At 38.7% G+C, this 16,182-nt stretch overlaps 1 protein-coding gene and 1 pseudogene across 3 annotated transcripts in view; one reads left to right on the top strand and one right to left on the bottom strand.

The window, feature by feature from the left end:
* FSIP1 (fibrous sheath interacting protein 1) overlaps nucleotides 1-16,182 on the top strand; it is a 190,190-nt gene that overhangs the window by 86,649 nt on the left and 87,359 nt on the right. The gene's annotated exons all lie outside the window — the stretch shown is intronic.
* On the bottom strand, nucleotides 232-839 carry LOC112627997 (annotated as a pseudogene). The gene is made up of 2 exons (XR_003120257.1): nucleotides 797-839; nucleotides 232-712 (listed from the first exon to the last, which is right to left on the bottom strand). The product of XR_003120257.1 is annotated as a cytochrome c oxidase subunit NDUFA4 pseudogene (transcript).

Here is a 16,182-nt window from a genome sequence, read left to right as displayed (position 1 = left end):
AATGATGGAAATTTTCTTGTTTTATCATTTTTCTGTTACAGGCTTTTCCTTCCTTAAATTGGAAGTGATGAGAGAAGACAAATGTGGGGAGCACAGGGCAGAATGTCTGACTTCATTCTTATAGCTGCTGAGCTTGATGTCACCTCAGCTTGTATTTGATTCCTGAAGTTAGAATATTTCAGAAATCTTTCTTTGGGCACTAGTTGCTAATGCAATTATTATTATTATTACTTTTTTTTCAAGTTTCAGTTATTTATTAATCAGTGTAATCTCCAATAGAGATTACAATAGGGATCTCCAACATGATTTCATGCATTTAGAGGAGAAATATTTCCTGGTTAAGTGGAAAATTGTGCGGATGTGGCTTCTGGAAGACCTTCATTCTAAAGCAGCGTTATAGTGAAACATTTCATTTAGAAATCTGGACGTTCCTTCTTCAGTTTGCTGTAATCCACATTCACTGAGTAGAACTTGTATTGATCATTGGGACCCAGTTTGTTCCAGGGCTCTGGGTTATTTCTGTCCCAACAAACATCTGGATTGAACAATGCCAGACGCAAGAGATACAGTGTTGCTCCAGTAGCTCCAGTTCCAATAAATACAAAGAGGGGGATCAAGCTTGGCTCTGGCGGAGCATGTTTGCGGCAGAGGCCTCCGACTGGAAAGGAGAGAAGCTGTCTAGCCACCAGGCCCTGAGCTAAGTAGTATCTGCCTGCAATTATTATTTATCCCAGTTCATTGCATGCATGAAGTACTCTGGAAGGGTTTTTAACTCTTCACATTCTTACTGGCCAACCAGTATCAAATACACGGAATAAGGTTTCAGGCTCTGCCTCCATTGAGGCGCTTCCCTCTGGAAAGTACTAGAGAATATTTTTAAAGAGTCTGTGTGGATACACAGCAAGTTTTAGTTTGTTTTTGTTTTTGTTTGGTATACCTAGAAACACACTTTGTGAATGTGAAGGGTTCTCTTGTGCCCAACTAGAAATAATTGCTGACTGCCTCTGATAAGGATGGAGAATTTGTTGAAAGATTTCTCTTTAATTACAAAGTGGTTATGCAAATGTGATTATAGTTGAAATTTATTTTCATAGTGAAAATAGCTTTTGGGGACATTCAGGCAATCTAGAAAAATATAAAGAAGAAAAGAAAAATTATGCATGCAAGCATAGTTAACCCTTGGTCATTATCCTGTCTGACGTTTTCCCTGTCCACATGTACCCCAAATGCTCACTTCCCCCCATCCCAACACACACACACACCCCTTCCCCCTCCTCCTTTCCTCTCTTCTTCAGTCTCCTTCCCTCTCCTCCCCTTCCTTCCCTTTTTGTCTTTTTACAAACCAGGATCATATTCTACATAGGTTTTATAGCCTGCTTTTTACTTAACAATAAATGCATTATGGTACTATGTGAGTGTGTCTATTGAATGAGGCCTCTCTGTTCATTTCTAGTAATGTCCAATATTATTATTATAAACCATGACGGAGTGAGCATTTGTTTAATCATTGTCTTAGGATGTATTCTTAAGTGGAATTGCTGAGAGTGTGTGTGTAGGGTTCGGCTGTGTGTTGCCAAATTGTCCTCCAGTGAGGATGTGTAATTTATTCTTGCACTAAGAATATTCCAGAGTGCTATACCTACAGTGGTAGTATTCTTTTTTTTGCCAGTCTCAGGGTTTAAAAATGATATAGTTGCTTTAATTTATTTTGTTTTGGTTACTAGCAAATTTGGACATATTTTCGATTGTTTATTGGCAGTTTGTGTTTCTTCTTCGGTGCATTGACCATTTGTGTCTTTGTTCATTTATGTATTTTATTAAGGTATTCTTTTTGTTTTGTATTGGAAAGCTGTCTTTATATATTTAAAACATATGCTCTTTGTCACATATATTACAGATTTAACTACCTCTAAAGTGTTAATTTTATTTACTGTTCTACAATATTGAAAAGTTTTGTGAGGTGCTGCTGTTTTTCTATCTGATTTTCATATGGAGTCATTTGTGAGAAATATGTGCTGGGTATTGCAACCTGCTTTTTGTTTGTTGAAGTAATCCATCAAAAGCATTTATATACTTTCATGTATAAGCCCTGCATCATCTCTAGAGTGTATTTTGAGTAAGTAATGTCAATGAAATCACCATGTAATTATATTCTTGCTTAAGTGCCTGCTATTACCTTTGAAGTTTGCTGCTAATCTCTTCTTAGCTTCATTGCTTAGTATCTAAGGTTTAGATAAGCAGTGACAATTAAAAACATAGAAGAATGTAATTTTTTTCTTGAGTGAGTCTACTTTTAATATTTGAATTGAATGTTAGCTATGAAGTAGTAAACTCACTGTTTTAATTTTTATTTATCCTATCTCTACATTGTGTGCAGACACACATGATCAACATCAATAGCCTAAGATTATCCTTCAGAAAATTTTCCTAACAACTCAAACAATGTCCCATAGTCAGTCCCATACACAATCCTAACAGTGTATTTTGATTTAAATGTCTGTTAAAAAGCAGGAATTTGCATAGTTTGGGAAGTCTACCCATTGTCATACTTCTGCATATGAAAGTAATATGGTAATGTTAAATTTGTGAAAAATAGCAACATTAAATGTGTGTCTATAAGAATTTAAAATTAAGTAGGGGACACAAGACAAATAAATATAACTCGTGGGAGTACATAAACAATAATTTAAAGGCTTTGAGGGGTAAAGTATGTAAAATACTTTGGCAAGAAAGCGTTAGAGGCAGAGCTTGAGTTACCATTCAGAGAGAAGGAGCAGAGTGAGACAAGCAGAAGAGAAACAGTTGGGTATTGGGCGTCACAGGGTATGGATGGGGATTAGCAGCCATGGAGGGCCGGCTGGCAGAGAACACCAAAGGCAGTGATACACCAAAGGCAATGACCAGAAGTGTATCTTGATGTAGAGGTCAAGAACTAACCCCAGGTGGGCAGCTAGTACCTTTTCAAAATGGTGGGCATGGCATGGCTATTGCATGCAATTTAAGAAAATAGGTGAAATCCTGGCATATGCAAATGTTAGGGAAGTACAACCGACGTAAAAGCAAGACAGAGCTCTAAAACCCTGTTGTTCTATGATTCTGTTTGCTGGGAAAATGTAAACGCCACTGACAGCACATCTCTATTACAGATGTACGGACAGATAAATGGGCTCAGAAAGAGATTATGTGATTGATTATGACCTTTCTATAGTACCTGACTTACATTAAGTATGTTTTTAATACATAAAACTAGTTGACCAAAAATGCCTTTAAAAATGAGTCATTTTATATATATATATATATCTTTTTTTTTTTTTTTAAGATGGAGTCTCACTGGCTGGAGTGCAGTGGCGTGATCTCGGCTCACTGCAACCTCCACCTCCCAGGTTTAAGTGTTTCTGAGATTAGAGGCACCCACCACCACACCTGGCTGATTTTTGTATTTTTAGTAGAGACAGTGTTCCCCATGTTGGCCAGGCTGGTCCCAAACTCCTTACCTCAAGTGATCCACCTGCCTTCACCTCCCAAAGTGCTGGGATTATAGGTGTGAGCCACCATGACCAGCCAAAAATGAGTCATAATATAGTTCAAACTTTGCACATAAATATGTATAAAGTCATGAACTTACATAGTGACTGAGGATTTTGCATATGTAATTTGAGTCTTTTAAAAGTTGAGTCTTTTAAAAGTTTAAAAATTGTTTTATAATGCTTGCTGGTTTTAGCCATCTATTTTAAACCATATGTTCCCTTTAAACAAATTTCATAATTCTTAAAACTTTGATATTCTGATTTCTATATTCTTGATACTGAATTAGGGAATTCCTAGTGATAACTCATAGTAAATTAGTAAATGCAATTAGATTTCAAGGTCTCCATGGCTATGATGGTTACATACTAAAATCCTTGAATTAGAGTGACAAAAAAATAAAATAAAATAAATCAGTTGGTATCATTTGCAGAGAATAATTGTTCCTTTATTTATATAATGCATCATAGTTTGCAAAGTGCTTGTTTCTGCAGTTTTTAAATTTATTTGACAAATAATAGTTGAATATATTTGTAGGGTACAATGTGGACTTTTGATGTGTATATACATTGTAGAAAGATTAAATCAAGCTAATTAATATATATCCATCACTTCAGCTCCTTATTTTTTTTGTGATGAAAATATTTACAATCTATTCTTCTACATTCCTGCAGTTTTTGTTTCATCTTCGTGAAAACCTTGGAGGCAGGTGGCATAGCTATCACTACCTCTATTGTTACAGATAAGGACACCAGACATAGGGCTTTGGTGACTTGTCCATAACCCACATCTGACTTCCAGGAGAGTTCTTTAAACACATACAGCCTCTGTCACCGTTATTTGATTACAACTCCTCAGTTAGATGATTCCCGAAAGCAGTTTTCTTGATTTTCTTCTCCTTCGTATTTGGTGTTCTGTTTTGGGCCTCAGCAGAGTTGATATTCAAATACAATATTTGAATGAATTATTTTACTGAGAAAGGTAATAATATAGTGCACCTTAAATAGATTGCTAAAATACTTAAGTCTTACTCTGGCTGAGGTTTTGGAAAAATTAGATGTAGGGACAGTTCAACAACCATGGGTTCAGCTTGATTCCTTCGCAGAGACTTAGTAGCAGTTAAGCACAGCGAATAAGGTGGGCAGACACATCTTTTAATTGGCCCATGATCATGGAGTGTGCCTCAGTCATTAAATAAATCTGCAAGGGCACAAAAAGTGGTTGCTTCAAATCACTTTTATACTGTTTTTGTGGCTTGTATACTTGACTGTTCAGGAGCTACCAGACCATAAAATCTAGCCAGTGAGAGCATTGGAAGTCACGGAGCTCAAAGGTTTATTACGTGGTGTGAAACTCTATTGTTTTGTGCGTGTGTTAAATAATTGCTGTCAGTGCAAGACTGTTAAAAACTCCCGGCTAGTAATAACATGAATGCACTTTATGGCTTCAAAAGGAGATAAAAGAAATTTCTTAGTCAGCACTTTGACGGCATCACAGCTAATGTCAGTTTTGTTATTGTGAGGACTTTACTTTTGGCAGATGCTCTCCCTTCTGGCAGCAGAGCGCTAATTACCATATAAATGAAGCTGGGAAGTGAGCGGAGGGCATGCAATCAGCCCCTTCTGCCTTGTACCCAGGTTTCCAGGGCTGCAGTGCCAGGCAGGCATAGCGTGGGCTGACGCCACGGAGAGGGTTCCACTCCCCTTCTCCCTTTCTTCCCATTCACATCCATTAGAGGGACATTAAGCGGCTTAGCTGCTGTGCAAACACAAAGATCATTCTTTTTTCTTCTTTTCTTTTCTTTCTTTTTTTTTAAACCTAGGGTCTTCTCTCTAATAGCATTCCAGGAATTAGCCTAATCCATCCTGCTTTAATTCATAGGCACTAATTATATTTCAGCATACATTCTTACACACTAAATTATAAGTATCCTTACTTTAATCAGTTGTAACTAGTCCTTAAATTGAGGGTTTAGTACTCTCCTTTTATCGGATAACAGGCTTTGCTGTGTTATGTGATGGGATTAAACTGTTTATTTAGGATGTAGGACTGAAGACGTGGATGATGTGTTCGTTTTTTTCCTAAAGTGTATTTTCTTCAGCCAGAGTATATTTCAGAACTTCATAATGACCTTTTAAAATTTGTAAAATGGTGTCTAATGCTTAGGTCCTTTTGGGATGTGAACTGACAAGCACAATTTGTAGAAACATAATTATAATGCAGGTGAATAATCGTTTATAGTTGCAAAGCATTTCACACATAAACTATTCTGTTTGGTATTTAAGTCGCCCTCCAGGTGGGTGACTGAAGGAGGCCTGTGAGGCGGTCACTGAAGGCCACACAGTCGGCAGTGCAGCTGGCGTGGAGTACAAGTCTCATCTCCCTCTGGGGGCTCTTTCCTTCCACCTCACTCTGCCTGTTGACTGGAGTTCCCTCTACGTTACAAAGCACCTAGTAAGATGATCTTTTCCTATCAGCATTTCAATTTTTTTTTTTTAGACTTTGTGGAAAATAATCGTTTTGCAGCACTTAAAGAGAATCCCTTGCGGGCATTCCGTAAAATTTTACATTTTACTGACAGCACAAAAAGAGGAAATTGTTTTTTCTTTTTGGCAAGTAATTGCTAGTCTAGCTTTTAAAATTATCTGTCTATATACCTATTACTCACTATCTATCTATCTATCTATCTATCTATCTATCTATCTATCCCCTCACAGGGCTTTAAGCCTCTTGAAAGAAGTGTAAAGAAGATAGACTGATGACTGTCGCCCGGTAACTGGCACTTCAGAGAGGGTGAGAGAATTCACAGATAATTCTCTTCCGAGCTAGGAAAGAGTCAAATTAGTTGAGAGACTTCACTTTCAGTCCCGTACTTCCTCCAGCCCCATGAAAAAGAGTGTACCCATCAAAGAATCCCCTTCTGCCATCTTTATCTTAGCAGGATCTCTCTACTTTAATAGATGAGACTCTTTGGAAAGGACTTTAATTTGCTGAGGTCACAGACTCATCCCAGAGCCTAACTTCTTGAAGAACATTCCGCCTTAGCAGTTTCAGGCAGGCCCACTGGGTCACTGTTCACTGTCCAGAGGTGACTGGCTGAGGGAAAGAAGGGGCTGAAACCTGCTGTGCTCCATTTGATGAATGGTGCTTGCTGGCACACCGCTTCTTCTTTCACAAGAGGCTGCAGTCACTGGCCAAGTCTTGCAGTGGGGCAGCTGTCATCCAGGGCCGCTGCCCTGTTGTGGCACTCAGAGCGGGGGCAGCTGCATCCCCATCTACCTAGTCGCCAAAGACAGACACTTCACTTCTTTTTTTCTTTTCTTTTCTAAATTGTGAGGAATGTCTAGGCACTTGCTCTTTAGGTGGACATGGAAAGTCACCCTTCCCTAAAGATGGGACTTAACCTTATTAATTATGCAAATATAATGCAAATGAGTAACCATGATTCTGGGAGAAGAGTGACAGGAAATGTTGGCGAGACAAAGTCTCACAGTGCTGACTGCCTGTATAGGGGCCAAGGAACGTCCTGGAGGAAAGGGAGTCCAACTGTAACCCCTTTCTCTTTTTTGGCTCAATTTTACTTGAACCTCTCTCATGGATTCATGTTGCTCCAGCAGAGGTCCCTTGGAAAGAAAGGACTCCAAGGGGCCCAAAGGGAAACTCACTATGGAGAAAGGAGAAGGTTGAACTGGCTAACATTAGGGTCTTTCTAGGCTCATGAGGGAGGGCTCGTGGCTGAGCCTGGGTTTCTGGCACAGCATTGATCCCTTGACAGTGTGTGTGAGTTAAGGTAAAGCTGCAGTTCCCTGGGATCCCAAGTGTGAGGCATCACTGTCATTTTTGCAGGGATCTGGAACACCAGGGTTTGTGGCAGCAATGGACAAAAGTAACAACTCTGTGGTTTTACCAGGGGCTGCAGCACCTAGAAGTGTGGACTCGTCTTGGACTGATCAGGCTTTCTATTCTGTTTTGACATGGCATTTGGAATCAGGACAGACCTCAACATTTTTCAACAATTTGGGGTAGGGCTGGGGAGCAGCTTCAGGAGGGAGATACTGGAATTGCTGCTAATAACATAGACTAATGGGGTCTCAAAACCAATGAATTGGGAAAGGAAGAGATTGGACTATATTTTTACCCCACAGTTATGAAGGGAGTCATATCAGTGTATTCTTCCTCCGTAATGTCTTTCAAATCCTTTATCTCTGTCTTACCACATTAACTAATCCTTCTGCAGCTAGTCTCTCCAGTCCATTTCCACACTGCTGCAAGAGTGATCTTTCCAGAATGCAAATATGATATGGCACTTCCCTGATTAACATTCTATAATGGCCCTGTAACCTTTAAGATGAATCCAGATTTCCTGGCCGGCTGTACGCTTTTCAGCCTCATCGCTCGCCGTAGCTCCCAGTCCACCCAGCGTGCCCACCACTGTGAACGACTTGCTGTTCCCTAACATACAAACCTTCTTTATGCCACTGAGTCTTTGCACATGTTATTCTTCCCTGTTTTTCACTTTCTCGTTCTTAAAGGCTTATTCAAATATCCTCTCTTTTATGGTAGAAAAACTCTACTCCATATCATCTGAATCCCAACATGGAAGCCTAATACATGGGTACTGGCCTTCTTCCTAAAAGGCTGGTTTTGAATGAGTGATTTTCAGCATGAGAAATGAATGATTCAAGAAAACTCACATCAGAAGAAGAAAGGTAGAAGTAAAATGGTAATGGACTCAAATGGTTCTGCATTTGCTGCTTTTTCCTTTTGAAGGCTTCAGTGATTTATGCTGTTTGTGTAGGCATTTAGATAACTAATCTTAACTATTATTATAAATATAGTAATTGGATTAAGTATGTATGATATTGTGATATAATAAGAAAGATATATTTAGTCTTTGTCCCCAGTTCCTGGCACACAGCTCCTAAAACCTTTGTAATATCCTGAGTGAGAGGGGTGATAGGAGCAACTTTTGTTATAATAGTTGGTCTTGGTCTTCGTTTCCTGACACGAGACTTTCTAAGACCCTTGGACTCTCTGGAGGGAAAAGAGTGTCTTGTTTGCTAATGAGATGACTGGTGACTCGAGGCTCCTAGATAGTTTCAGGATGAAGGCTGGTCACTGGAAAGACCAAAGCGTGATTACAAGGTTGGAATTTTCAGTCCACCCTAGATGTCCAGGGAGGGGAGAGGGTCTGGAGATTAAGCTCATCACCAATGACCAAAGAATTAATCAATCATGCCTATATAATGAAGCTTTCATAAACACCCCTAAATCATGGGTTGTGGAGAGCTTTTGGGTTGGTATACATGTAGAGGTGCTGGGAGGGTGGTGTGCACAGAGAGGACAATGACATTCTGTGTTCCTTCCACGTACATTTCCCTATGCATCTCTTCTGTTTGGCTGTTCCTCAGTAGTGTCTTTTATAGTAAAGCAGTAATAGTAAGTTAACTATTTTCCGGAGTTCTGGGAGTCATTCTAGTTGTTGAACCTGAAGAGTGGATCATGGGAACCCTTGATTTATAATTGGTCAGTCGGAGAGTCCAGGTCAGAGAGGCCTGGGATGTGTCTAACTGACATCTTCATATGTCAAATAACTCATCCTAACTAGTTAACGCCACTGAAAATTCTTGGTGAAACAGACCTCTAGAAAATACACTTTCCATTTTTAAATTGTTCTTAGTAATTCACTAAAATTTAGCCTATGAAAATTTTTCCAGTGGTGGGCTCTACTTAGCAGGCACAAAACTGGAGAAGGACACTACCTCACCCACAGGTGTTAGGCAAAGGGATTGGGTGCTGGGTCAGAGCCACATGAAGTAGGGTTTTAAAGGGCATAGGCATGTATGTATTTGAACACTCAACATGGAAACAGAGCTGTGCTTCTGCATAGGACTTAGAATCTGGAATAAAAATAATATTTTTCTCTGCAGTCCTATACCTTTGCTACTCAGTTTTAAAAGTTTGTGACTTTCTAGAAATCATAGTACAGATGGTCCCTGACTTATGATGTTCAATTTAATGATTTTTCAACTTTATGATGGTGCAAAAGCCATATGCATTCAGTAGAAACCATACTCGAATACCTATACCAACACTCTTTTGTTCACTTTAGGTACAGCATTCAAGAAATTACATGAGATATTCAACACTTTATTATAAAATAGGCTTTGTGTTAGATGATTTTTCCCAACTGTAGGCTAATATAAGTGTTCTGAGCATGTTTAAGGTAGGCTGGACTAAACTATGATATTCAGTAGGTTAGGTGATTAAATAAATGGATTTTTGGCTTACTGTTACAATGGGTTTATCAGGATGTAAGCCCATTGTAAGTTGAGGAACATCTGTATTCTGATCATTATCATGGCCCTGAAGTTGTGGTTTCTTTTAGGTATGTGTTTTGTGAATGCATATGATTGCATCGACTGGTCTGATTTCTCAGCAGAGACTAGTCTGTCTACTTCTATTTTGTATTCAGAGACATTACCTATAAGCAGAGTTCGTAGCTTCCTACCAATATAGTCCCATGATGCTTGGCAGGCCCCTTAGCCTAATAATACGTCTCTCTTCTGATTCCTAGTGCTTGAAGTTCTTTAACTTGGTTTGGTTCCAAATTTTGGGAGTTAGAGATTCCTTTAAGAACCTCATTAAGGCTGTGAACCTCTTTACTGGAAAAATGCTCATATAGATGTACATAAAAACGTGTTCTTGAACTCTAAAATTAAGAACTCCTTTGTTAGGTAGAGGTAAAGCCTTTCCACAATTAAAGAAGAGGCTTAAGATGTAAATCAGGCAAGGCAAGAGGATACATTCATTAAACAAGCATTGATTAAGGGCTTACTGTTTACAAACACCATAGGTAGGTTTTGGGCATACAGATTAAGACCTGGTCTTCTTTCTTGACAAACTTTTAGCTTGGTAGAGGAGGCCCTCATGTAGACAGAGAGTTACAATGTGAGGTATTCAGGCCTGAAAAAGAGGCGGATATGAAGTGCCAGGGAACCACATGGGAGGTAGGGACCAACTCTGCAAGTGACTGGCATGTTTATCTTAGAATGGAAATGGCTGATTCTAGACCCTTGCCTCAGTCAATTTAGAAAGGTGAAAGCCGGGTGCAGTGGCTCACACCTGTAATCCCAGCACTTTGGGAGGCCAAGGTGGGTGGATCACCTGAGGGCGGGAGTTCGAGACCAGCCTGGCCAACATGGTGAAACCCCATCTCTACTAAAAATATAAAGTTAGTTGGGTGTGGTGATGCATGCCTGTAATCCCAGCTACTTGGGAGGCTGAGGCAGAATTGCTTGAACCCAGGAGGCGGAGGTTGCAGTGAGCCAAGATCGTGCCATTGTGCTCCAGCCTGGGCAAGGAGAGCAAAACTTCATCTCAGAAAAAAAAAAAAAAAGTAAAAAAAAATAAAGGAAAGAAAGAAAGGTGAAAGGGCATTGGGGGTGTCAAAAGCAAGAGTGTTATTGAGTGAGAGGCTACAAAGCAGGGAAGGACACAGACTGGAGAGAAAGAAAAGGAGAGATTGAGGTTGCCAAGGAGAAACCGCACATTTAAAAAGTTTACTTGGGACCCTGCCATTTGTAGCTACCTGAAACAGGGGTGCTATTTTGCAAATAGATACAGACAAGTTGGCAGAACTGTCTGCCCCATGCCCCTGCCAACAACAAAACATAAAACATAATTCCAAATAAGCAAAATGCCCCTTACTCAGACTTTCCCTTTGAATCTAATAATGTCACCCAGGTCTTGGGAAATTTGCTAATTGTTTGTTGATCCTACAAGGTCATAATCTAGACCTGTTTTGAAAATCTTCTAAAACCTCAGTGTATTTATGTGAAAAGTATGAAGAAATGGTATACATTCTACCCAGTCTGCAGGATTACTTGACACTTGCCATCATAGGCTGGGACTCGAGAAATATTAGAGCCCGCCATTTGTTTTTTCAGTTAGGCACAGCCTTTGCTCACAGGGCTTTTACAATTGTTTTAATTCAGTTACACATACAGTTGAAGCTACTATACCAGACCAAGTTCCATAAGATGAGCAGTCTCTAGAGTCATTTTGGTGAGTCCTTTTGTGTTTATTTATAAGTAAAGAAGTTTAGTTCAGTTAATGGCCTTTGTCAAAGCATTTTGAAGACAGTGGCACTTTGTATGGAAGACGTCATTCTCAAATAACCACCTTCTATGGGAAGGGGCAGAATAGACTCCTGTTATGTACATTTAGAAGATATTTGTGATAAAAAGAATGAAAACAAATTTATCTCAGTTCTACGTTGTAATATTAGAACAATGCATTGCCAAGGGGCGATAAAGTCAGAATACCAATTTATATTGACAGTTTGGTGAGATATTCTTCTGTGATTATATACCAAAGCATTATATGTAGAAGTTAATGGGAAAAGTTTTTAATTAAAAATATATTTTCTAGTTTATTTATTTAGTTTTTGTTAAAGTGAGGCACCTGTGTTTTGAATTTTACACTGCTAATACTTTGGGAAGGCCATAGTAGAGGTGGAAATAAGGTTTTGAGATGAAGCAGTGTGAAGGTGCCACCTAGTGGTCGCATGATCACGTCTGTGTTCTCTTTCTTGCCAGTGGAAATTGGATACCGGTGGTGGGTTTCCTAGAGAATCCCCTTATAGGTGGTGAATTCGGTTAGCATATTGTGGTCCTTGATAGGATAAAGTTTTTACTTTTACTTTGTGGTCACTGAAATTATCCTCCTCCAAATTTGTTATTTGAAATTAGTTTTGTTAACTGGACAGTTCTTGTTACCCTTTTTGCTATTTTTAGCTAATTATGTCAGCAAAAACTTGGGTTAAATGTAAAAATTATAGTATAGTCATAGTTTCTCATTCCATTGGAATGGTCTGACATGTAACATACAGAGAACATGCAGAACGTCTGGAGTGTATCGTGGGACACAGCTAAAGCCTGGGTGCTGGCCAGCTGTGGTGAGCTTTCATTAAAGGCCTTTCTTGTTGTTTTAGGATTAATCTCTCTTTAGTAGAATGCTGTAGAAGAAAAAAGATCAATGGAAAAACTCATCTTTTATAAAAAAAATTTGTTTTCAGATGAGATATGTTCAGTAAGCACATACCTCATTAGAGAGATGACTGTGGATGACTGACTACAGTCATTTCTTTTCTTTACCCTTAAACCACATGTAACCCAGAATTGAAACAAATACTCGTATTGAGGTTTTCCAAAACAATTAGTGATAGAGATCTTAAGAAGGACCAGAATTCCTGGAGGGCGTTGTATATTTTATCTTCTCAGTGCAAGACATCTTTGAGGTTTCCTTTGCCATCAAAGGCTTTCTATGTGTGTTTGTTGGGAGTGGCAGGGGGATTTATAGGAAAGTACTTTCACTGAGATATAATTTTCCCCAGGAGGATTTTTACTTTGCTAGTGTTGTTTTGGTATCTATTTTGGGCAATATTTACATTAAAAACTTAACATCTGGTGAGTACTAACATCTTATCTTTATCACACATGAACAATTTTTTTTTTGTCATGGAAATCCTCATGGTGGAATTAACTAAAACATTATAGAAAGTTCAGGAGGGTTCTTCAGAACAACACAGACTTCAGCTAAAAACTTTCCCTAAAGATGCTCTTGGAATTTGCAAATACAGCCCAGATAGCACACCAGCCATTTAGATTTTAAAGTGTGTGCTGCATACCCATCATTGTCCTAGGTGGACACTGCTGAGAAAAATACACAAAATAGTGTGATTTGTAGGAGTCTGGGTTCTCAGGGTCCTCAGAAGAGGCAGTACCGAGGCAAGTATGGAGCCAAATTGCCTGTGTTTGAGTCCTTGCTCTGCCCCGGACTAGCAATGTGACCTTGGAGAAGTTATTTGACCCTCTATGCCCCAGTTTCTTCATCTGGGGGAGGGCATACTAATAACTTGCTTTGTAGGGTTGAGTGGAAAGCACTTAGAACAGTGCCAGGATATATGGCGGGAACTCCATCAATACATGTCAGCTATTTCCATCCTAACCACATGGTAAAGCCCAGGCACCACACACAAGAGTGCAGTCCAACGCTGTATTTGATTAAGAAATGTTAAGGCCACCTACTAGAGGAGTTCATAAAAGAGAAACCAGTGTAGGCTGGGGTATTTTGGAAGAGAGGGAATAGGGACTAGATCTGGAATTTGACATTCTAAAATAAAATTTACTTTTAAACCAGCCTTCTCTATTTGGTTTTCAATTAAGGAGATCAATCCATTATGATTCTTGGTGCTATTTCCTTCTGTAGGTTAAGGACAAAGAGTAAGCTTTCCCTTGGTGCATCATTCACTTTTTATTCATTGAGCAGCTATTTATGGACTGTGTGCTCTATGCCAAGCATTGAGTTTGAGTGAGTGAATGAGACAGGCAAGAATCACAGCTGTAGTGTCTGTTCTCCAGCCTTTTAATAATGTTCCCCATGTGCCTCAGTGACCTTTCCAGATTCCTCATATTTGGTTTATTTTAAATTTTATTTTTAACAACCGTTTATGATGAAAAATTTCAGACACACATGTGTCTGTTCCTTTGCCAGTACCGCACTGTCTTCATTGCTGTAGCTTTATATTAAATTTTAAAATCAGCTCATATGATTTTTCCAACCTCATTTTTCCTTTATCAAAATTGTTCTGGTTATTCTAGTTCTTCTGTCTTTTCATATAAATTTTAGAATCAGCTTGTCTGTACCTACAGGAAATCATGCTGGGATTTTGATTGGGATTGCATCAGTTTATAGATCAGTTTGGTGAGAACGGATAGCTTTATTATGTCGAATCGTCCAATTCATCAAAATGGTATGCCTCTCTATTTATTTAGTCTTCTTTCATTTCTTCCAGCAGCATTTTGTCATCTTCAGCTTATAGATCCTGTATGTGCTTTTTGAGACCTGTACTTAAGTATAAATTGTAACACCATAAGTAGTATTTTTTCATAGTTTCTAATATGTGTGTTTTTTGTTTTGGTTTCTGTGTATACAAGAAGAGTATATATAGAAAAATGGTTAATTTTGGTGTTGAACTTTATCCTGTGAACTTGCTAAAATCACTTACTAGTTCTAGAAATTGTTTTCCCCTTGATTCCTCGGGATTTTCTCCATAGCCAGTCATGTTGTCTGTGAATAAGAACAACTTTATTTTAAATCTGCATGCCTTTTATTTCTTGTCCTTGATTTTTTTTCTTGCATTGGCTAGAACTTTTAGTACAATGTCAAGTAGGTGTGGTGGGAGTGGACATTTTTGCCTTGTTTCTGGTCTTGGGGGAAAGCAGTCAATCTTTCACCATTAAGTATTATGTTAGACGTAGGTGTTACCAGAATGAAGAAGGTCCCTTCTATTCCTAATTTGCTGAGAGTTTTTTTTTTTTAATCATGAATGTATGTTGAATTTTGACAAATGCTTTTCTGCATTGATTGATGATGACTTTTTCTCCATTTCATCTGCTAATCTGGTGGGTTACATCAGTGGTCTTTTGAATACCCAACCAATCTTGCATTCCCATGACAAAGCCCACTTGGTCATGGTTTATATCAAGTTTTGAAGTTCCAGCTGGAAATCTCTAGTAAGGGACCAGCCAGCAGAGAACAAGTAGGCTTGTGTTTGGACCAGTTTTGGAAACAGTTGGTCATTGGGCTAGTGACCACCCTGTTAACTTCTGCTGACCTGTTTTCCAAGAACCCACCTGGTGCCAGCATGCCTTTACTGCCAGTGCATTTTGCTTCTACTCTTCTTTTAACTTATATTTATTGTTATTCTCTTTCTTTTTCTGTACTGGACCGGGAACTTCCATCAGCTGGAATCATTTCTGGGCATCCTCGTCTTCCATTTGTGTTTTAATTTATAGCAAGAGAGTCTGGGAATAAATTGTATTTTAAGAAACAAACATTTATTTAAATATAAACACGTGTGATTTGAGTATTAAAATTTAAATGGTATTAAATAATAGTTCTTGCAATTTTTGTCATTTCATGAGGCAAGAAAAGAAAACATATGGGTGTCTTGTTATATGTAGTCTTATAAGATCTGATTTTAAGTTGCAATTTATTTTAGAAGGTAATGGAAACTAACCAGAGAGTAATGTAGATGTTTGCTTGTGGTTAACATAATTTGCCTGCCTCCTCAGAGGCTAAATTCCAAGGAATTTTGTTTTCTGTATTCTTAAGTCTAGAGACACAATGGTCCAGAGATCCCTGTGAAAGGCAGCCCTCATCTGGGGTGCCCCAGCTTGCACAGTCACCCCTCACCCCTTCCTGGGGAGCAGTGAGAATGCCATGGGCTGTGCCTGCACTGACAGTGCTGCTTTTCTGTGAAAACACAGTCAAGTACACCTAATGGGTCTTAGTTCCCAAGCAGTGTTAAAAGCAAATGTGTGGGGGTTTATATTTCCAGCTGCGTTTTTTTTTTTTCAAAGTAAAATATGTAGGTTTTGGTTTGCAGCAGGCCACATTTCTTCTAATAAAAACAGTTAGAATAAAATGTGTTTTATAAGCATATAAAAGTGTCAGACCATAATGATTTTAGTGCTGCATATTTAAAAATGGTCAGTAATATTTAAGATATTAGTATCTGCAAAGGAAGTGAATTATGGAAAGTAAATTACAATATATCATTTATATAAAGGAGAAGGTGGTTGGAAGCTT

Source organism: Theropithecus gelada, chromosome 7a (assembly GCF_003255815.1).
Source record: "Theropithecus gelada isolate Dixy chromosome 7a, Tgel_1.0, whole genome shotgun sequence".
In the NCBI taxonomy this organism is placed as follows: Eukaryota; Metazoa; Chordata; class Mammalia; order Primates; family Cercopithecidae; genus Theropithecus; species Theropithecus gelada.
This window is presented reverse-complemented; position numbering and strand designations above follow the sequence as displayed.